Below are 23579 nucleotides of genomic sequence, written 5' to 3'. Positions count from 1 at the left end.
CAGCTTCCTCAGCGGGGATTTAAAGGGCTCAGAGCTCCGGCAGCTGCGGGGAGCCCAGAGCCCTTTAAATCCCTCCTCCCCTCCCACCGCAGCTCCAGCAGCCGGGCTGGGGCTGGAAATTAAAAAGCTCGGTGTTCCCTGCAGCGGCAGGGAGCTCCGGGCCCTTCAAATCCCGGCCCCAGCCCGGCAATGATCTGGCTCCCTGCAGCCGTGGCAGCTCCGGGCCCTTTAAATCCACACCCGAACCCGGCTGCCAGAGCTGAGGGGGAATTTAAAGGGCTCTGGGCTCCCCGCAGCCATAGGAGTTCTGAGCCAGAGATGAAAGTACGCCGGTATGGGCCAGTACGGAGTAGCAGCAAGAGCCAGTACGCTTTGCCGGACCGCACCGGCTTCCTCAGCGGGGATTTAACAGGCTCAGAGCTCCGGCGGCTGCGGGGAGCCCAGAGCCCTTTAAATCCCTCCACTCCTCCCACCGCAGCTCCGGCAGCCGGGCTGGGGCTGGGAATTAAAAAGCTCAGTGCTCCCTGCAGCGGCAGGAGCTCCGGTCCCTTCAAAGACCAGCCCCAGCCCGGCAATCCTCTGGCTCCCCGCAGCCGTGGCAGCTCCAGGCCCTTTAAATCCACACCCGAACCCGGCTGCCAGTGCTGCGGGGGAATTTAAAGGGCTCTGGGCTCCCTGTAGCCACGTGAGCTCTGAGCCCTTTAATTCGCAGCCCCAGCCTGGCTTCCAGAGCTGCAGGGGGGTATTTAAAGGTCTCTGGGCTCCCCGCAGCCGTGGGATCTCTGAAGCAGAGATGAAAATAAGCCATTATGGTCCAGTACGGCATACCAGGAAGAGCCAATATGCCATGCCGGACCGCACCGGCTTCCTCAGCAGGGATTTGAATGGCTCAGAACTCTGGCGGCTGCAGGGAGCCCAGAGCCCTTTAATTTTCCCCTGCAGCTCTGGCAGCCGGGCTGGGGCCAGATTTAAAGGGCTCGGTGCTCCCCGCAGCCGTGGGAGCTCCGGGCCCTTTAAATCCACACCCGAATCCGGCTGCAGGACCTGCGGGGAGAATTTAAAGGGCTCGGGGCTCCGTGGTGGCCTGAGCCCTGGGCCCTTTAATTTGTCCCTGAGCCCAGGGTTGATTTAAAGACCCTGGGGCTCCCAGCCACAGCCGATGCTCCAGGATCTTCAAATCTTGAGGCCCCGCCTCTTCCGGTTGAGGCCACGCCCCTCAGGATTCCGGCAGTACCGGTAAGTCCTGGAAGTTACTTTCCCCTCTGCTGTGAGCCCTTTAAATCCTGGCCCCAGCCCAGCTGCTGGAGCCGCGAGGGGAATTTAAAGGGCTCTGGGCTCCCTACAGCTGCCGGAGCTCTGAGCCCTTTCAATCCCCGCTGAGGAAGCCGGTGCGGTCCGGCACGGCGTACTGGCTCTGGCTGGTACTCCGTACTGGCCCGTACCGGCTTACTTTCACCTCTGGATTAAGTGAGGGTCGAGGTTGTGAGACGTTCCACAGAGCTCTCTTGGCCGCAGTGCCCATGACGGAAGGTGGTATGTTCCGTTCCGCCATGACATTCATAGACATCCCATTGTTAAGGTCCATGTCTGCTAGGAACAGAGCGCGTCTGGGTCACGGCCCGGACTAAGTCGAGCATGTTAGAACCATTAACCACAGAGCCTTTGTACACAAAAGCCCCTTTATCGTTCCATGAAGAGAGATTTGTAGCCTGGCCCAGCTTCTTTAGCAATACGAATGCATTTTTCTTAGAACGCTTCTTCGCGTTATCCAGCACCTGCTGAGCAACAGACTCTGAGCTCTTTGGTGTTTCTGGGGGGTTGCAGTTACATTCTGTCCCTGTTCTTCTAGAAACAGACTGATTTTCACTTTCTCCGCATCGCTCGGCTTCACGTACATTAGGCACCTTTGAAGCTTGGCACTGTAAGGTTTAGCCTTTTCGTATTTGGCTCAGTCGGTTCTTTGAAGAACAGACTCGTTTCAGCATCCAGTAAGCGAGTTGTGGTCGGTCGTTAGGCCCCCTGAGGATACAGAGGTCGCCAGTGTTCTGAGCGAAGCGTCAGATTTTTCCCAACTCTCTTTAGAATTCCGTTCTTTTAGCCCCCCCACCACGCCCTCCGGGGACACAGCGTCCATCAGTTTTCTGAATGAACCATCAAACTGTTGCCAAATACTAGAATATAGGGGAGCGGTGACGAGATTATGGTTTTGGGAGAATGGTTTGTCAGTCCTTGGTGTTTTATTCACAACCCCTAGAGCACATGCTCTGGGGTTGTGAATGTGTGTGGTTCTGCGCACGTTCAGAGCCCCTCGAGCGCATGCTCCAGGTTTGTGAATGTGTGTGGTTCTACGCACGTTCAGAGCCTCTTCAGCACATGCTCCGGGTTTGTGAATGTGGGTGTTTATTCAGGGTTTGCTGTGGCAATGGCCGCTGAGGAACTGGAGTTGTGGTTGTTGTTTACCAGAGTCTTGTTTTGCCCTTGGGTTTGGCAGATATGAGGCCAAATCACACTTGGAGTTGCAGCTAGCCGGAGATGTTAGGAGTAACAAGAAGGGTTTCTTTAGGTATGTTAGCAACAGGAAGAAAGTCAAGGAAAGTGTGGGCCCCTTGCTGAATGAGGGAGGGAACCTAGTGACAGAGGATGTGGAGAAAGCTAGTGTACTCAATGCTTTTTTTGCCTCTGTCTTCACAGACAAGGTCAGCTCCCAGACAGCTGCACTCTGCAGCACGGTATGGGGAGGAGGTGACCAGCTCTCTGTGGAGAAAGAAGTAGTTCGGGGCTATTTAGGAAAGCTATACGAGCACAAGTCCATGGGGCCGGATGTGCTGCATCCGAGGGTGCTAAAGGAGTTGGCCGATGAGATTGCAGAGCCATTGGCCATTATCTTTGAAAAATCATGGCGATCGGGGGAGGTCCCGGATGACTGGAAAAAAAGCTAATGTAGTGCCCATCTTTAAAAAAGGGAAGAAGGAAGATCCAGGGAACTACAGGCCAGTCAGTCTCACCTCAGTCCCTGGAAAAATCATGGAATAGGTCCTCAAGGAATCAATCCTGAACCACTTAAAGGAGGAGAAAGTGATCAGGAACAGTCAGCATGGATTCACCAAGGGCAAGTCATGCCTGACTAACCTAATTGCCTTCTATGACGAGATAACCGGCTCTGTGGATAAGGGGAAAGCAGTGGATGTACTATTTCTGGATTTTAGCAAAGCTTTTGATACAGTCTCCCACAATATTCTTGCCAGCAAGTTAAAGAAGTCTGGGCTGGATGAATGGACGGTAAGGTGGATAGAAAACTGGCTAGATGGTCGGGCTCAACAGGTAGTGATCAATGGTTCCATGTCTAGATGGCAGCCGGTATCAAGTGGAGTGCCCCAAGGGTCGGTGCTGGGGCCGGTTTTGTTCAATATCTTCATTAACGATCTGGAGGATGGTGTGGACTGCACCCTTAGCAAGTTTGCAGATGACACTAAACTGGGAGGAGTGGTTGATACGCTGGAGGGTAGGGATAGGATACAGAGGGACCTAGACAAATTAGAGGATTGGGCCAAAAGAAATATGATGAGGTTCAACAAGGACAAGTGCAGAGTCCTGCACTTAGGACGGAAGAATCCCATGCACTGCTACAGACTAGGGACCGAATGGCTGGGTAGCAGTTCTGCAGAAAAGGACCTAGGGGTTATGGTGGACGAAAAGCTGAATATGAGTCAACAGTGTGCCCTTGTTGCCAAGAAGGCTAATGGCATTTTGGGTTGTATAAGTAGGGGCATTTCCAGCAGATCAAGGGATGTGATCATCCCCCTCTACTCAGCACTGGTGAGGCCTCATTTGGAGTACTGTGTCCAGTTTTGGGCCCCACACTACAAGAAGGATGTGGATAAATTGGAGAGAGTCCAGCGGAGGGCAACAAAAATGATTAGGGGGCTGGAGCACATGACTTATGAGGAGAGGCTGAGGGAACTGGGATTGTTTAGTCTGCAGAAGAGAAGAATGAGGGGGATTTGATAGCTGCTTTCAACTACCTGAAAGGGGGTTCCAAAGAGGATGGATCTAGACTGTTCTCAGTGGTAGAAGATGACAGAACAAGGAGTAATGGTCTCAAGTTGCAGAGGGGGAGGTTTAGGTTGGATATTAGGAAAAACTTTTTCACTAGTAGGGTGGTGAAGCACTGGAATGGGTTACCTAGGGAGGTAGTGGAATCTCCTTCCTTAGAGGTTTTTAAGGTCAGGCTTGACAAAGCCCTGGCTGGGATGATTTAGTTGGGTTTGGTCCTGCTTTGAGCAGGGGGTTGGACTAGATGACCTCCTGAGGTCCCTTCCAACCCTGAGATTCTATGATTCTATGAGGTTTGGACTGCCCGGATGCTTCATCTGCTCTTGTGCTGCTTTGCGTTGTTAAAGGTCTCCAAGCAGATTCCTGGCTCTTTGGCGGTTCTGGAGGAGGTGTCCTTGTAGCGCTGACTAAGCATTGTCAGAAAAGTTGCCCATGCCTATCGGGGGTGGGGGGAACCATTTTACAAAACTGAAATTTACCATCTTTCTCACCCACACCTATGTATTCACTTCAAATACAAAACCTCACAGAACAACCCAACCAATAAGCAAAATATATTTACTGGGCTTCATCCATCCATCAGTCACTGATGCTGGTGAATTTTCCCTTTCAGCTGTCTCGTTCCCTTTTCTTCTGAGCTTGTTTTCCCTCTGTTCTAAGAATCTCTCATGTTTCCACCGTACTGTGGAGCAAACAGCATTATTATAAAACACAGGAAACCATCTTGTAAACTTAAAAACTAAATAATCATTAGGGGGGGTTTCTGTTTAAAAAGTCACAGCTTTAAACCAATTATGCAGTTCAGGCTGTACGACAAACACGGGTTTTGAGTTTATTTCTGCCACTTAAAACATAAAACAAAAAACAACAAACAAACAACAACAAAAACCTCAAAAACATTTTTTTAAAATACATCTCATTTTGCAGAATAAAAAACAAACTGCTTTTAAAATCCATTTTAAACCATATTTTGCACGGGAAAAAAACCCCTGTTGGTTTGAAACAAACCAAGTACTTTTAAAACCCTACACTTATGCCTTGCCCAGACCCCTCTCACACACAAGTCAGCAGCTTTAGAAACACACCAAACCAAGTTTGCCTCCATATACTTTTCAATAACACCCCTCCCCGCCATGCTTTTAAAAGCCAGTTGCAAAAAAGTTCCGTTTCACTAAGGGATCATGTGTTGCAGGCACATGCTTGTCCCGTTCCCCCCCCATGTTTGTTTGGGCCTTCAGGTTAAAGAACAAGCCAAAATGTTAGTGACTATTACCGCCAAATCCCTATACAAACTGTGTAATAACTGAAGGTTTTAAAAACAGTATTAAGCACAACTATAGTTAAAATGGTTTTTACTTTGGCCTGGTGGTGAACTGCAGCTTAAAGTTACTGGGTCCATGCTAAGCAGATCACGCTGCAATGAAGATAGGCACCATTATTTTCCTAAGACAGCCTGGGCAAAGAGAGGCATTATACAATATATAGTTTCAGAGTTCAAGCCAGACAGCCGTACCTCTGTCTGCCGTCCAGCAGCCTTTCAAGAAAGTTTCTGTTGAAAAGGACAGTCTCCAACAGACCTGAGGTTTTTATACCATCTTAGCTCATTGTTTCAAACAGACTTCAGCATAGTAGCTGGCAGGTTAATTTAATCCCCACAGCTCTGAACTAATAGATCCTTAAGGACTTTAGGCATCTCTCCCACAGCACCCGCTGTGGTGATCTGGGGTGGGGGGACCAAGCTGTCTGCACAACAGGGCTTTTTTTTTCTGTAAGTTAAAATAAATGTTTCTGTGGGGCCTTCTTAGAGTATTGAGCAGTACCCATTTCCAAGTGGGGGCCCTTTGCAGATATCAATGAATGTCTTGGGGCTTGGGTTTTTTTTTTTAAAACACGTTTCTTTCATGCTTAAAGTTTGGGGTGGGGGTGTTTTCTAGAAAGAATGACCCAGAGCATTCGACCAACTCCAGGGCCATATTTAATCTGCCCAATAGTGTTCCACCAACTCCTGGGGTCATATTGAAACTGTCCAATAGCATCTGTGAATTCCTGAGGTTTTATTTCATTTCATATTAATCACAACTCACCATCCACAACCACCCACCCACATCAAATTTAACGCTATGGCACCAAGGGTAAGTAATCGCAGTCACCCTGGCTATTCAGTGAGCGGGGAGTGCAGTTAAACCCACTCAGTTCAATAGGATAAGTCAACTCTATTGTACTCAAACAAACATCTGAACAGCCTGTTTGTTTTACTGTAAGCACATTTTTTAGGACTTTTTCTCCCCACCCACAACATACATTTCAGCTTTTTGCTGTAAATGGGTCACTTTTACACACAAAACCCACAAGCGCTAGGTTCTCACAAACAATTGATTTTTGATTTATAAGACATACAGCTCCTTGAAACCAAACCAAGATGCTTCATTAACACTTTTAGCTCACTTAAGGGCCAAAGGCCTTCGAACAGAAACAGAGATAGTCACAAAGCCCTTTTCAATAGGGTTTTTTTTTTAAATTTACAGCTGCCAAGTTTTCTATCGCATGTTTGTCCCCTCACCATTCTCTAGCTGAATCCTTTTAGATTCCTTACAAATAGTCTTTTCCTTAAGCAGGGATCTGTAACTTTTTGTGCAGACTAGACGGCCAATATCACGCCGTGTCGTGGAAAAATGACCCCGCGTTGTGTTTGGATCAGAATCACACGAGGCCCCTTTATTACAAGCATGCGGGGGGCAGGGACCAGCGAACTGGCTTACCCCTGAATAGAGATTTTTCACAGGTTTTATAGCAAAAAACCCACAATTCATGATACACACGTCCTTGTTCACGATTGCCATAACTGGAGAAATGCTGTGCAAGTGAGTGGAGACCCTGACAGTGTTTTAAAGAAAATGAACCAGAAGGTGCCTGCAATTTTTCCACTCCAGCTGTAAGCAGGTTATTTTCTTTAAAACACAGTCAGGGGCTCCACTCAATTGCACAGCATTGATCAAGGTCCCCCCTTGCGCTAAATGTTCTTGGCTTAGGCACAGACATTGCACAGCAGAACCTCTGGCAATAACGGTGTTTAATCAGCTTTCCAAACCCAGCTCAGCAGATAGGCCCCAGAGCTTGTGGTTTATATCCACTGAAGTCCAAGACACTCAGTCATGGGGCTGTTGGCCTGGCGCATCTATGACACGGCCCTCGCAATCTTCACAAAGCTTTTCCCTCAGGCAGTGCTTAAGGGCAGCATAAACAGCAACGCATACAATAGTCCGCGTGACTTTTTGACGCTCACAATGTGGCACTGGCCCAGTTAGTTCTATGCCAAGCCTCCTCCGAAACACCTCATGGCCATCATCCTCAGAGTCCTCTTCAACAATTTGTATCGGCGTTGAGCAAAACCAAGGTGGGCCCGGTTCATCTTCCCTGCTTGATGCAACGCTGTCCAGGGCTTCCAGGCCATCTAGAAAGGCATTGTCGAGCTGTTGAGAGATTTTCAGAACAGAAACAGTGTAAGCAGCCCACTGCTTGTTTTTAGATTTACACAACCCCCAGTTCCTTACCCGTTAAGAAGCGATTGCTTCTTAATCATTCATTTACCTGTGTGATGTCTTTTCTGTTCACCTTCTCCACCGGTGACACCCCTGAGCCTCAATCGCATTCCACCTCTAAGGGGGTGGACAAACAGAGGCCACCATGCTCATTGGGGTGTCTCACAAGCAGTTGGGTTTGGGGTTCTGGTTCCGGTTTATCCATCAATGGCTGGGCCGAAGGGCTGCCCTCAGTCGCTCCCTCCTCCTCCTCGGCACTGTCGCTGATGTAGCGCTTTCTCCGCGGATGGTCACCCTCGGGATGAAGACAGTCTGAAGTTCTCACGGGGATGGTGAAGGAGTCCAGGTTGCCTCTCAGCAGCCTTCCCATGATTTCTAAACCATGTGTCCTTGGTAAGAGATGGCCTCATCTGTCCGGTGCTGGGATTTATGGGGTAATGGTGCTGCACTGTGATCGGCAGAGAGCCTTGGGAGGAGTTCTTAGTGGGGTCATACGGCCCACTTCCGGACGGGTCACCCTGCCCCGGAATTCTCCCTGATTGGTCAAAATCTCCTCTTAGGGCAGTCCTATTGGGATGAAACCCATCCTGATTGGTAGAGAGTGGTGGGAAGAGTTCTTAGAGGGGCCTGGCTTCCAGTCATGTGGCCACCTTGACCCCAGAGTTAAAACCCCCCATGGGGCGGGACTATCGGTGACAGGTGGGAGGGACTAAGGGGTCAACGGGTAGGGCTTGGGAGGGTCAAGGGGATGGGTTAGGGTTTGATTAATGGTAAAAACCAAGATTACATGGATAACGTGGAAAGAAATGTGGACTCGTTACCTCTGGACTGGGACTATGACTGCGCTATTGACCTACCACCTTGGTTGAGAGTTGCTTTTCCCTGTATTTACGCATTGTTGGGACCAGAATTAGTGGATCACACTGCATACAGTCATGAAAACCAGTCCTAAGAGCAGGCTCTTTTGGGGAAGAAGAAATGTGGGACTCTGCTACGCCTCTCTTTAGACAATCAGCTCCTGAACAAAGTGATCATTTGAAACCATTACCCTCTGCAGTGAATCCCACAATTGTTGGCTCACAGGAAATCTGCAAAGGGTTTCATCAACCTTCATCTGCAAGGATTTCCAATCTAAGCAAGGATTTCACTTATACAACCCAAAATGCCATTAGCCTTCTTGGCAACAAGGGCACACTGTTGACTCATATTCAGCTTTTCATCCACCGTAACCCCTAGGTCCTTTTCTGCAGAACTGCTGCCCAGCCATTCGGTCCCTAGTCTGTAGCAGTGCATGGGATTCTTCCGTCAAAAGTGCAGGACTCTGCACTTGTCCTTGTTGAACCTCATCATAAGGGAATCCTGAATCAATTCTGAATCACTTAAAGGAGGGGAAAGTGATCAGGAACAGTCAGCATGGATTCACCAAGGGCAAATCATGCCTGTCTAACCTAATTGCCTTCTATGATGAGATAACCAGCTCTGTGGATGAGGGGAAAGCAGTGGATGTGCTATTTCTGGACTTTAGCAAAGCTTTTGATTTAGTTAGGTTTGGTCCTGCTTTGAGCAGGGGGTTGGACTAGATGACCTCCTGAGGTCCCTTCCAACCCTGAGATTCTATGATTCTATGATTCTAAGGCTCGTTTGGGCAAGAGACAAATGGAAGACAGATTTCAAAACACACAATGGACATTTTAACAGTCTGATATGCTATTTGAGCTAACTAATGGTCCCCTGACCTTGCAACACTTCATCAGTGATGTATTTGGGGACAGTGTCATCTATTCGGGTGACATACGTCTCTTTTTGGAGAACCCAGAGCAGCACACGCAGCATATCCGAACCTGGAGAGGTTTCGGCAGCATGGTCTCAACACAGAATTGGAAAAGCGGAACCTCCAGCCAACTCTCCACAGAGTTTTTGGGGTACATCCTCTCCCCAGAAAATGTTACGATTGATCCAAATAAGGTGGAAGCCATTCATAAATGGGGCGAAGTTGGAAGTCCTCAAGAAGTGCAGCACTTCCTAGACTTCACTCGTCCTGTGAAATCGAGACGTGCTGGCTCTCAGTGATGCTTAGACGGAAAACCACGCACCCCACACAGAGGTTGGAACCACCCACTCCCAGGTTGTCCTGAGGAGCCATGATTTCTCCAGGAGCTGGGTAAAGGGCACCGGGATCAGTCTGTCAAAGGTAGGGGAGGATCGTGTGAGGAGAGGGTCTAAGAGAGGAGGGGTGTGGGCTAGGCTCTGTATTTGGGCTTGGCAGGGATCGAGAGAAGGGACAGGGCTGTTAGAGGGCAATGCGATGTGCGAAGGGGGTCGGAGATGGGGGCAAGGCCTGAAAAGTTCAGCTGCTTTAGATCAACTGTGCCAGAGAATCACTGGTTGAAGTGACTGAAAGCTCTGAACTGGGGCTGACCAAAATCCTCCTCCTCAGATGGGAACATGCCAAAAGTCTGCAGAAGCTCAGCCTCTGAGGTGAACGTTGTGGCCCTAACCTCTCTCTGCTCTGTATCTCACAGGATTCCAGCCGGCTGTTCCAATCCAGGAGGAAAACTGCCACCGAAGTCTCCCAGCACCTGGGCAGTGAAGTGCCACTTAACCCCGCTGTGATGCACAGACCTTGCCCTGGCTGTCTGCACAGGGCTGAATTTCACCCCTTCCGAGTGTAAGGAAATAATTGGCTCAAGGCCTTTTTCTTTCTGGACGTCTGTCTAGTGTGAAAGAACCATGGGGATTTTTAACCTGTTTCGCTCCCATGCCTGGTGCTTTAATGATGCAGAGAAGGGCTGATGCATTGGTTGATTTCCCCACCTTTTAATCTACTCTCTTTTTCTCTTTTAACAGGCCCCCCCGTGCGTCATATGGGCGTTCTTGGGGGTGCAGATTGCATCAGACCTGCACCTGAATAAATAATAGTGACTGAAATATGCAGACACTAAAGTTCTGCAGCCAAATTCTCAGAAACCTTCCTCTTCAATGTAGGATCAGGAGTTTGGTTTGAATTGATTTAAAAAAAAAAAGCGCTAAGCAGATGCTACCCTGTAAGAAGAGGAAACAGAAGCAAAAACTGAAAGATTGTTACTAAAACCAATGAACCGTTGCAGATAGTGGAGCCCCGGCAAAGCAAACAAATGAATACTGTGAGTAAATAACCTGAAAGCCAATGGGGAAGAAACCCTCATCTGGGTAATTGTGGCTCTTGGGACAAAAATCGGGTTCCTGGTATGTAGCCTGGCTGAGATCATGCCTTTTCCCTGGATTCAGCTGTCATTCTCTGTGTGGTGTCCTTATTTTATTCCTAGGAAAAGGATCCCCAAAGGAGGTGTAAGGATCTGGGACTCTAATGTCTGCCAGAAGCTTCAGCCATATTCACAGGTAGAAGTCACTGGCTTTCCTACAATGCCACTAGTGCTCTTTCTGCTCTCCAGGTCTGCTCCCTCCAGCAGGACAGAGACACCCCTTAACTCCCCGAGTCCTGATTTCCTGCCATTCAAGGGGCTGGGGGTTTGCATTGCTTCGAACCCCACCATCCGAGACTTTTCCTTTGGGAATCTCCCTACAGCAGGGGAGAAATCTGTTTTTCCATTAGAACCAGTCTGCTCAGTAAATCCACCCACACTGACCTCATCTCAGCTGCTTTGTTTATCCGAGAGTAGTGGTATCTTTGGAAAACCTTTAGCGTGTCGGGGTGTGAGGTGGAGCAGGGGATGCAGGAGCTCCAGCAGATTCCCCTGAAGAACACCACCCTGTCTTTCTCTGGTCAGGTTAGAGCTCGCCCTCCATTGCGGAGGTGAAGACCGGATGGGAGCTGCTGGATTGATCTTGATGTGCCATGTCCTTGTGAGGATGAAGGACCTACATCTCAGGGGTGGCCAGCAGCAGATGTAACACGTGTGTCCAGGAATGGGCTAAATAAGCTACATTGAGAGGTAAGTAAAATCGTGGCCACGTGTAGACATCACAGGAATTGGTGAGGATTGACCCAGGGTCCTTAGGCACAAGCCCCTCTCACTCACTGTCAACAAATCCAGCTCCACTCACTAGACCACACCCCATTCCAGAGCCCCAGAACCCAGGAGCCCTGCTTCTCAGACCCAGGCCTCACATCACAAGGCCAAACCTCCTCCCATTTTGGACGCTGTAGAAGGGACCATTGGCAAAAAACCCCTCTCCATTCCCCCTGTCAGAGACTGCGGCCAAGGGTGACAAGTGAATGAGCTGAGATCTCCCCTGTGGGAATCCGAGGGGCTGCACATTTGGGGTTTCACAGGGACGGCGTCTGGCAGCCATTGACAGAGTGTTCCTGGGAGGAGATTTTCCATCTCTAACAAAGGGTTTCTGTTCCCCCAGATCTCAGCCGCTCAGCAGAATGCGGAAGAGCCAAGTGCTGATGGGTTAGAGGGGTCCCAGGAGTCGCTGTGCAGCAGGGGCAGGGTCTGGGTCTGCAGTCACCACGGGCCAAATCCTGCGCTCCAGACAACCCGGGCTGTTTCCTTGGATTGCAGAGGGGTCTTGAACTTGGGGAATCGGTTGCTGGTGCCTCTGTCCATAGCTGGGATGTTTTCATGGGGCTACTCAATGGTCCAAGAGAGAGAGGAGGAGCCTCTTATGTACCTCCCGAGCACCTCCAGGAGCCTGGACTGATTAACACCAGCTTGTCAGGGAGCTTTCTGTTTCCTGCCGCTTCCCTGAACCCACTTGAGGAGAACAGACAGTCAACTGAAGTAGTAGGAGCCAGTTAGGCCCTTAAGAGGCTGAGATCTTCCCTCCCTCAGGCCCTGCTACCAGCCTGCAGATTTGTCCCCTTCAATTGAGTGTTGAGAGCCACTCTAGCTGGCACAGAACAGCAGTCATGAGTGAAAGAAGAAAACTCCCCTCTGGGGCAGCATTTAGAAAAAGAAAGCAAGCAAAGGAAGCTTTTCTGTCTAAGCAGGAAGGAGCTCTCCAGAGATACAGAGACACAAATGTTCATGGGGAGCCTTCCGGCCCCAGTGAGGATGTGAGTGGTGAGGAGATGTCTGATCTTCCAGTTAGTCAGAGTGCAGGTGACCTGGCAGCTACTGCAGCATCCATATCTCCATCTCAAATGGATGTAACCATGCACATTCCTGAAGAAAAGTGTAGATCAGAAAGGAGTGTGGTGGAGGCACAAGAAACAGCTGCTACTGAGTTTAGTTCCTTAAATCTAGATGATCCAGGACTGTGGACCCACTTGAGCAGTAGCCTGAGGGACTTCCTTGTACTGCATGGGCCACAGCAAGTGAAAAACTTCATGTTCCCCAAAGACAATGAAAATAGAAGTTTCTGTCCAACACATTCCTGGTGTGAAAACCTCAATGGTGACGAAGTGGAGAGGCCGTGGCTTAGGTACTCAAAAACCCAGAATGCTGCATACTGGTTTTGTTGCAAACTCCTCCAGTCTAATGTTCCAGCCACATTGCGTTCTACAGGAACAAAGGACTGGAAACATCTGGCTAGAAATGTGGTATGCCACAGGAAGGCAGCAAATCACCAGAGAGCATTCCACAGGTGGAAAGAGCTTGAGATGAGCCTAAGGTTAAAGTCCACCAGAGATGATGAGCATCAAGAGAAGATTGCATCAGAGTTCTGAAAAGGCTCATTGCCATTGTGAGAGGGCTTGCTACCCAAAACCCAGCACCGCGTGGCACTTCAGATCAGCTGCATGTGCCAAACAATGGAAACTTCTACATAGAACATCCTCACCACACAAGTTCCCCAATCCACCACCCTTTCTTTAATCATAATAATAATTCATAATAAATAAATGATGATTCATCAAAAGAAAGAAAGAACGTCCTAGTTCTTACATCTCCTGCTTTCTTTGTATATGTCAGTCTCCTTTAGATCATAGGGGCTTTGTATCAGGAAGTGTCCTTACTTTCTCTGTCTTGTAAAGCTCACACTATTGACACTGACCAGATAAACAATGGAGACATCACACACACACAAAAATAACCAAACCTTTTGTCCTAAAGATTGTTCTTCTCAGTAAAGCAAGCTATAAACATTAGGAAATGCACAGAGGACTAAAAGGCTGCAAAGTGAAGCTCTCTCAAGTTAGGAAATACCAGAATGAGCATTGCCTGTGCAATGTTAACTCTGCAGTAAATGAGGCAGGGATCCTACAGGCGACAGACTCCTTCAGTACACAGCCCCAGAGCAGAAAACCCTGTGCACTGAATAAGGCACAGGTCCTGCGGGGAAAAAATACTATGGGATGGGGATGGAGGCTGGGAATAAGGCAGAACAGTGGGGGAAGACACAAGTAAAATTTCCACTTGTGAAGCTTGGTGGTGGCAGGAGATACATAACCCCAAGGCATAGGGAACCAGAGGTTGTAACAGGTGGCTATATTGTATAATGGGCACTAGAGTCAGCAGATGGTGAGGGGTGGGAAAGGGGTGTCTACGCGCTGAGGAGAAAATGATTATATGCTGATTACCTGTTACAGGAATCTGAAATCAAAGGCCCAATCTGCATAAAGAAACAGGCTGATCTGCCCAGTCTGGGTTCTGGTTATGAAACAGTTACAAATTGGTAACCTCAGGGAAAATCTAGTTGTGGGATTGGAAGGACTGACACCTTCCGCAGCCTGAGGTGAACATCAGACCATAAGAATGGCCATAGTGGGTCAGAACAATGCTCCATGTAGCCCACTGTCCTGTCTTCTGGCAGGGGTCAGTGCCAGGAGCCTCAGAAGGAGTGAACAGAGCAGGCAATTGGTGAGTGGTCCATCCCCTGCCGTCTACTCCAGGGGTCTCAAACTCAAATGACCACGAGGGCCACATGAGGACTAGTACATTAGCCCAAGGGCCGCATTACTGACACCTCCCCCCCACCGCCCTCGGCCCCACCCCCACTCCACCCCTTCCCTGCCCCCATTTCAACCCCTTCCCCAAAATCCCCACCCCAACTCCGCCCCCTCCCTGCCCCCAGGGGGGCAGGAGGGGTGTGGGGTGCAGGAGCAATGAGGGGTGTGGCAGGGGGTCAGAGCAGGGGATCAGGGTGCAGGAGGGGTGCGGCAGGGAGTTCAGGGCAGGGAGTTGGGGTGTGGGGTGCAGGAGGGGTACAGGGTGGGGCAGGGGGTCAGGGCAGGGGATCAGGCTGCAGGAGGGGTGCAACAGGGGGTTCAGGGCAGGGAGTTGGGGTGTGGGGTGCAGGAGGGGTACAGGGTGGGGCAGGGGGTCAGGGCAGGGGATCGGGGTGCAGGAGGGGTGTGGTGGGGGGTCAGGGTGCAGGGTGCGGCAAGGGTCTCAGGGCAGGGAGTTCGACTGCAGGAGGAACTCGGGGTCCGGCTCTGACCCGGCGCGCACTGCGGGCAGGGCAGGCAGGCAGGAGCCTACCCTGCCCCCGCGTCGCTCCGGAAAGCAGCTGGAATGTAGGGGAAAAGAGGCGCAGGGGTGTGTGTTGAAGTTGCTTCATTCAGGCACCGCCCCCAGCATCTCCCACTGGCTGGGAATGGGGAACCGCGGCCAACGGGAGCTACTGGGTGTGGTGCCTGAAGCAACATCAACACACACCCCTGCGACTCTCTTCCCCCACGTTCTTTCTGCTTCCTGGAGCAGCGCTGGGGCAGGGCAGGCAGGCAGGGAGCCTGCCCTGCGCCCCCCCCCCCTCCGGTGTGCGCCGGGCCAGAGCCTCTCTACATAAACACTTAGGGAGGGGGGGGCTGCGAGGAACTTGCGGGCCGCAGAAAATAACCTCGCAGGCTGCATGGGGCCCGTGGGCCGCGTGTTTCAGACCCCTGGTCAACTCCCAGCTGCTGGCAGTCAGAAGCTAGGGAGACACAGAGAATCAGGTTGCATTCCTGACCATCTTGGCTCATATTGATAGACCAATCCTTCAGGAACTTATCTAAGGATTCTTTCAACGCCATTATACTTTGGCCTTCACAACACCCCCTACAATGAATTCCACTGACGGACTGTGTGCTGTGTGAAGAAGTACTTCCCTTCATTTGTTTTAAACCTGTTGCCTATTAATTTCATTGAGTGGTCGCTGGTTCTGGTGCCACTGAAAGGAATAAATAACATTTCCTTGTTCACGTTCTCCACACCAGTCATGATTTTATAGATCTTTATCATATCCCTTCTTAGTCATCTCTTTTCTAATCTGAAAAGTCCCAGTTTTACTCATCTCTCCCCATATGGAAGCTGTTCTACACGCTTAAGAATTTTTGTTGTCCTTTTTTTGTACTTTTTCCAATTCTAAAATATTTTTATGAGATGGGATGACCAGAACTGCACACATTATTCAATATGTGAGTGTACCATGGATTTATATACAGGCATTATGCTATTTTGCATTTGTTTCCTAGTGGTTCTCAACATTCTGTTAGCTTTTTTGACTGCTGCTGTACCCTGAACGGATGTTTTCAGAGAACTATCCACAATGTCTCCAAGATCTTTTTCTTGAGTGCTAACAGCTAATTCAGACTCCATCATTTTGTATGTATAGTTGGGATTAGTTTTCCAGTTTTGTGAGATCCCTTTGTAACACCTTGCAGTCTGCTTTGGACTTAACTATCTGGAGTAATTTTGTACTGTCTGCAAATTATGCCACCTCACAGTTCACCCCCTTTTCTAGATCATTTATGAATATGGTGAACAGCACTGGTCCCAGTACCAATCCCAGGGGAACGCCTCTATTTATGTCTCTCCATTCTGAAAACTGACCATTTATTCCTACCCTTTGTTTCCTATCTTTTTACCAGTTACTGATCCATGAGAGAACCTTCCCTCTTATACCATGACTGCTCACTTTGCTTAAATACCTTTGCTGAGGGACCTTATCAAAGGTTTTCTGAAACTCCAAGTACATTATATACACTCGATCACCCTTGTACACATTTTTTATTGACCCCTCAAAGAATTCTAATAGACTAATGAGGCATGATTTCCCTTTGCAAAAGCCATGTTGGCTCTTCTCCAACAAATCTATTTGTCTGACAATTCTGTTCTTTACTAGAGTTTCAACCAATTTCCCTGGTACTGAAATTAGGCTTACCTGCCTGTAATTGCCAGGATTGCCTCTGGAGCCTTTTTTAAAAAAAAAGAAATGGCATCACATTAGCTATCCTCTAGTCATCTGGTCCAGAAGCTGATTTAAATGATAGGTTACATATCACACTTAGTAGTTCTGAAATTTCACATTTGAGTTCCTTCAGAACTCTTGGGTGAACCATCTGGTCCTGGTGATTTGTTACTGTTTAATTTCTCAGTTTGTTCCAATACCTCCTGTATAGACTCTCCAGTCTGGGACAGTCCCTCAGATTCATCCCCTAAAAGAATGGCTCAGATGTAGGAATCTAAATTGCTGCTAGTTTTTGAATCTTTGGTTAGTTGCTTTTCAGATGCTTTATTGGCCTATCTAATTATACTTGTACACTTGTCTTGCCAGTGTTTATGCTCCTTTCTATTTTCCTGAGCAGGATTTAACTTCCAATTTTTAAAGAATGCCTTCTTGCCTCTACCCATTTCTTTTACTTTGTTGTTTGGCCATGGTGGCACTTTTCTGGTGGTCTTACTATGTTTTTTTTTGTTTTAATTTGCTGTATACATTTAATTTGAGCCTCTATTGTGGTGTTTTTAAATAGTTTCCATGCAGCCTGCAGTCATTTCGCATTTGTGATGGTATACTCATTTCACATAAAGGCTTTAGCTCTATAGGCAAGCCACTGGAGAGGACTTCAATAACTTGTAAACACAAGGTTGTGTGGCTAATCCCACAGTGCAATGCCAATAAGAAATGCTGCCCAGGGTGTGGTATTTAAGCATAAGTGAGACTTTACTGAAGTTGAAGGGACACTGAATGTTTCTGCTGAGTTACAAAGAAAGGGCTTGATCTGACAGCTGCCAGTGATTGCTTGGCCCTGGATGCCAGTGGACATTCTCACCAGAACAGACCCTCCCTAGTCTCTAGTTTTTGACAATTTTTGTCTAGCGGATGCCAGAAGGACTTTGCAGCTTTGGAGCGGATGCTATCTGAGTAACGTCTTCTTAAATTCACTTCCAATTTCCCTCACAAACTCTACACCACTCCCTGACCTGATTTACCGATTTTCAGACCACTCTGACTTTTCATAGGGGTTTAAAGAAGGTGCCAAATTCAGCTTTAAGCAGGGACACATCTGCAACTTGAACTCTGGAGAGGTGACCGCCCAGCTGCCATTTCTCTCCTCTGTGACCCTGGCTCGGGTCTGATTTCAATGTTAAAACCACAATGTTCAGCTTAAGGCCTGTGACAGAAGAGCTAGGAGAGCAGCGTCCCTCTGGCCGCAGCGAGGCCGGTAGCAGACACGGCCCCGTCTCTCACAGGGGCTGTGGCTTTTCTTCTCTCTGAACCTTGGGGAGCACGTTGCAGATCAGAGAGCACCTGCAGCTTCTATGCTCCCTGCTCCCTGCAGACCAGAAGGGGAGAGGTCAGATCAGAGAGCCACAGAAACGTCTCTCCCTGAGAGGAGCAGAGACAGACAGGCCTTCCCTGCTGCCGAATCCCTGAGGGGCTGCTGCGATTCTCACCACGTCTCCCAATGGTCCTGCCACTGGGCCTCTGCCTGCTCTGTGAGTATGGACACAATTAGCTGGGTTTAGCTTGTCTTTAAGGGAAGACTTAGAACTGCTAATGAGTCACTTAATTATTTCTAGGACAATGGTTCTCAAACTTGTACTGGTGACCCCTTTCACATAGCAAGCCTCTGAGTGCGACCCCCCTTATAAATTTAAAACACTTTTTTATATATTTAATGCAATTATAAATGCTGGAGGCAAAGCGGGGTTTGAGGTGGAGGCTCATGACCACCCATGTAATAAATTCATGACACCCTCAGGGGTCCCGACCCCCAGTTTGAGAACCTCTGTTCCAGGAGGTATGTTCAAGGTCTCCTCTTTTTAGCTTCCACAGCTCCACCAATTACCATTGGCACGCATTACCAAGGGTTGCAACAGATTCTCCATCACTGACAATTTTTAAATCAAGACTGGGTGTTTTTCTAACAGGTCTGCTCTAGGACTTATTTCAGGGAAATTCTCTGGACTGTGCTGAGCATCAGACTAGATAATCACAATGTTTATCAACTGTAAAATGATTTCAACGCTTCATTCCAACTCATATTTCTGCTGCTGGCTTTGATTCAGAGGCAAACACCACCAAATATGTTCTGTTTGCAGCCATGTAACCTATAAAGATGAGTTTTAGTATTGACAGCAGGATTTATATTTTTATATTAACTTAGATTATTTTCTTTCTTTGTAAGTCTAGTTTGAGCAGAGCTAGCGTGTGTCCATCTCCCCCTGCTGGGAAGCTCTCACCCAGCTGCAGTGTAGATGGACCCAGTGAGACAACAGGGTCTCAGCTCACCTGCAGCCTCACCATTGTCAGGTCTGTTGTAGGCAGCGTGACAATGGAGAGCTTCACGGCAGGATCTGGAGGATACTGAGGTAGCTTTGTGGATGTTTATGGGGATTCCTCCCAAGTGTAGGGCCAAGAGATGGGTTATTGGGAGAGATTAACAAGTGTTTGTACTACGAGGGGAACAAGCCAGAAGAGAGTGAGAGATGAAGCAGAAGAGGGAGGGAGGGGATGAGCATGGGCACAAGGGCGATTAGGAGCAGGGATGAGAGGAGTAGATGAGAAACTTCTGTGTCTGTGATGGAGAAGAAGGAGAGAGCTGTAGGATGGGGAGAGGAAAGAAGAAGGGAGGGGGGGAAGGTCACATCATATTGTGCCAGCTTTCCCTCTAAATACCTTAGTGAGACCCTGTGCAGAGAGAAGAGGAGCGGGAGTGGGAAAGTCTGAGGAGGGTGAATAAAGGGCAGGGGTTGCTGGCGTTGCTATTGAGCCGAGGGGAAAGGAGCAGTTGCTTGACTAGGAGGATGGCAGAACTGATGAAGGACAGAACAAATGGGCGGTGGAGGAAACCAGCCTGGGGATGGGATTCCCACCAGAGACTCTCGGCAGCGCGAGACCGGGAGGTAGGGTGACCAGATTTGATAGGGACAGTCCCAATTTTGTGGTCTTTTTCTTATATAGGCTCCTATTACCCACCACCCCCGTCCCAATTTTTCACACTTGCTGTCTGGTCACCCTACCAGGAGGATGCCCCCGTATGCTCATTGCCATACAAAAGCTCCATTTATTTTAAATTTGTGTAGCTCTGATGAGCTCCCAACTGACCTGGCTGCACTAACAATGGGAATTTATATTTCATTGCACAGGGGCGCTGGCTGCAAGCCAGGAAATCTGCAGCTCTCCCGGTGAGTGTTGATGCCGTGTAACAACGATAATTATAGAACAGAGGGGCCTGATCCTCGGGCACACTGAGGCCTGTTGAGGCCGTGTACAGATGCTAAAGGAGGGTGTAAATTCACACTCACTTTACCAGTGGACGGGGCTTTAGTGTAAATGAGAAGCAGGCCCTGTGTGTCCGGCGGGTAGAGCAGAGCACCGGGAATCGGGACTCATGGGGACATTTTGAATATCGCCACTGGCTGTAAAAAAAATCCCGATGCTGATTCATTGGCCCAGACTTCTTCTGACTTCAGGGGGAGCAGAGTCAGACCCACGGGATGAGTGCAGGGGGCCTTAATCCAATGTGAGTGTAAATGGGAGCATAGGTTACACAGGATTGGGTGTAAATTGATCTGAAAATAGAGGAACGGTTGTAAGCTGCAAAGCAATGGAATTTGCACCAATTTGGCATTGGGTGAGGACCAAGTTCAGCCACTGGCATAATGGGAGCAATTCCCACTAAATTCAAGTGGAGTTCCACATGCTTCGGTAATGCCCTGCTTGGTGCATACATGTCCCACAGAGGATGTGAGTATGTCACAGCTGCAACTACAGAGCCTCACTCGCTCATGGGTTTAGCTCTGGAAGTCCCTGGCTTTGTCCCTGGGGTTCTGGCCATGATGACCGGTGTGTAAATGGGGGCTCAGCTGGGTTTCAGACCCAGAGTTCCTTGGAACGCAAGGCGTGGGTTTTTGTATCTTGAGCTGAAGCTCTCTCGCTGGACCTGTCCCAGGCCCCCACACACACCCTCCGGGGAATGGCCCAGAGAGGACACACACACCCCAGAGGGTCCCACAATTCCTCTGATAAAAGCAAACTTCTCCTGAGCATCAGAGCCCCCAGCTTACATGATGGCCACCACCTTGGGCAACACACCAGGGGCTGAGCTCATCTCCCTCGCCCTTTTTACAGATGGCAATCAGAGGTGTGACACACCTGGGCTAGTTCAGATAACAACACCAGTGAAGACACGGCAGCCTGAGATGCTGAGTTCCTCCTCGAGCAGCTACCCCATCCTGCCGTGGCTTCACTTCTATGGTTACTCAAGCTGGTGCAATCAAAGCCAACGTGAGTCTGCTCCAGGTACTGCAGCCACAACTTGGGATTGCAGTGTGGACGCACCCAAAGTGGCCGGCAGGGAGAACCAGCCCCTCGGGACATGGCTGCAGGTGGGGATAAATCATCAAGCGAAGGCTAGTGACTCCACCCAGCTGCTTCCCCAGGGCGTGTCCTGCCAGTCCCCTTCCCTAGGTGAAGCATCTGGAGTAAACAGACCTAGCCCTGCTGGAGTCAGGGCAGCTTTGCTGATTTACCCCCACTGAGGAGCTGGCCCAAGGGGGATAAAAGCAGAGGAGCCAGTGGGAACAGATGGGGTGTAAAGCAGGAGGGGGCAGCTCCCGCTGAACTATGTGGGGCAGCTGGGTTTGAATTGACAAATCCCGCTGGTGAGAGGGAGACTCTTGTTTCCCGTCGCATAAAGTCCTAGGCCGAGGTGAGCCCGATGCAGGGTGACACTCAAGGGCCTGGTTATTCAAATGTCAGTTCCATGAGAGATGAGCCGTTTCACCAGATAATGTTTCCTCCCTATCTAGGTGACCTCCCTGCTCCGACACTGATCCTGAACAAGGGCCCTACCCCCCAAGGGGAAACCATCATACTGATCTGCCTCCTTCCTATGGACACCTCGGCAACGCGTGTCATCTTCTGTAAGGATGGCAAGGAAATTTTAATGCTGCCCAAGGACAGAAACAAATTCATTGTTGAGTCAGCCCAGCCAGAGTCTCCAGAGAGCGCAGGGGAGTATTCCTGCCGCTACCAGCACAAGGACAACAGGAACCAGGAGAAGACTTCTCTCCCCAGTGCTCGCCGGTACCTGAGTGCGCCAGGTAACATGCTGAACGAACAGAGAGCTGCTTAGCATGCAGGGGGCAGGCATTAGGGGTGCGGTGGGAGCAACAAGTGGCAGCTAGAGTAAAAATTTCAAAACTTCCATCTCTTGTGCTGATCTCTCCATTCCTGAACTCCAGCCAATTGTTTTGTTTTACTTTAACGGGTGAACAAGATACCACCAGCCCTTTCTGAGTTTCCCTAGGTGAAAAGCAGGTTTAACCTTTTCAAAAAATTGATAAATCCTTAAATGATACATTTGTCACTTGCATTGTCAGGAATGTCTACATGGACTTTGCTTGACAGAGCAGACAGAGGTAAACTAATCGGGTTGTGACCATTTGAAACCCCGCTGGGCACATGCACAGCAGGAAATGGTGATAAATTATAAACTACTTGTGGTTGCATATCTAAGTTCTGGACATCCATTACCCAGATCCATATTTTGCAGTTCTCCCCTATCTAACGAGTTTGGTCAAAGCCTGGGTTAAAAACCCTTCCATCTTTTCTTGGCACTGGGAAAGAGGACGTTCAAAATCCGCCTCTGAATACTGCAGCTCTGGCCCATCTCTCTCGTTTATGTTCCACGGCTTATTTCATTAGAGACTCCATGGTAAAGAAATGGGTGCTCAGGCCAGGAACTTATTTAATATGTGGTGGCTTCTCCATGGCTTGAAGTCTCTAAAGCAAGACTGGATGTGTCTTTCTAAAAGACATGTTCTAGCACAACAGAAGTTGTGAGCTTGAGATACAGAAATCGCTTCTGTTATGCAGGAGGTCAAATCATGAAAGTCCCTTCTGGCCTTAAAAATCTATGAATCTATTAATAGATAGAGCTAAAATATTTTAGTCCTAGGACCAACTAGATCCTAATTCCTTTGAATGCAAGAGAAAAGCTTCCATTGAATTCAGTGAGAGCAGAGTTAGCCCCTTATATCTATGTCTCTACCCAGTATCACATGGAATAAATGTAGGTTTTGTATATTTTACTTTGTGAGCCCAGGCACAAGGTGAAAAAGGCATATCAATTACTCAGGGTCTGATCTGAAGCCCATTGAAGTCAATAGGAGTTTTGGGACCCAGTTTACTAGGGTTCTGACAAGCATCTGTTTTCTGGACAATGTATTCCTAATGTCCAGTTCACACCACCAGTTGCATAGCCTGTGAATTCAGCACATTAGGGTTTCTCAAATCGGCTTCAATGTTTCAGTGACTCCCTTAGTTTACCAGTGGTTTTCCTGGTCACATGCTTTAAAGCTTAAAGGACTAATCAAGCAAGGAGCTGAGCAGCTGCAAATCTCAGTAGGCCCATCTGGAGCTGAGGGCAGCCAGCACCTCGTGGGTATTTGGGCTCCGAGTTCATCTTTCCTTGCCTGGACTTCGGTGGAACTCTACTGATTCAGACCAACTGAGAAGCTGCTCCGTTTTCTACTTTCTGACTAACAGTAACGAGTTGTGAGCTGCTAGAGCCCTCTAGTCTGTATATGGCACAAGACGTTCTGTTATGTATTTGATCATTCATTTTCTTGGTGTCCCCATACAATGATTTCAAACAGTCACATGTGATGGCTCTACAATTTGTAGGATCCTGTGAGCAGGGTCGGCTCCAGGCACCAGCATTCCAAGCAGGTGCTTGGGGCGGCAATCTGCAAGGGGTGGCAGCCCATGTGTTTTTGCTACCTCAAGCAGGACGCCGAATTGCCACCGCAGATGGCGGGGACAGTCCGTGTGCCATTAGGGTAGCACGCACGTTTCCGCGACATCGGCAATTCAGCAGCAGCTTCTATG

At 49.0% G+C, this 23579-nt stretch overlaps 1 long non-coding RNA gene across 1 annotated transcript; it reads left to right on the top strand.

The window, feature by feature from the left end:
- Positions 1 to 10203: 10203 nt before the first annotated feature.
- Positions 10204 to 11396, top strand: LOC123350264. The gene is made up of 4 exons (XR_006573737.1): positions 10204 to 10260; positions 10440 to 10735; positions 10898 to 10970; positions 11360 to 11396. It is a non-coding gene; the product is annotated as an uncharacterized LOC123350264 (long non-coding RNA).
- The last annotated feature ends 12183 nt before the right edge of the window (positions 11397 to 23579 follow it).

This window comes from Mauremys mutica, chromosome 15 (genome assembly GCF_020497125.1).
Source record: "Mauremys mutica isolate MM-2020 ecotype Southern chromosome 15, ASM2049712v1, whole genome shotgun sequence".
In the NCBI taxonomy this organism is placed as follows: domain Eukaryota; kingdom Metazoa; phylum Chordata; order Testudines; family Geoemydidae; genus Mauremys; species Mauremys mutica.
This window is presented reverse-complemented; position numbering and strand designations above follow the sequence as displayed.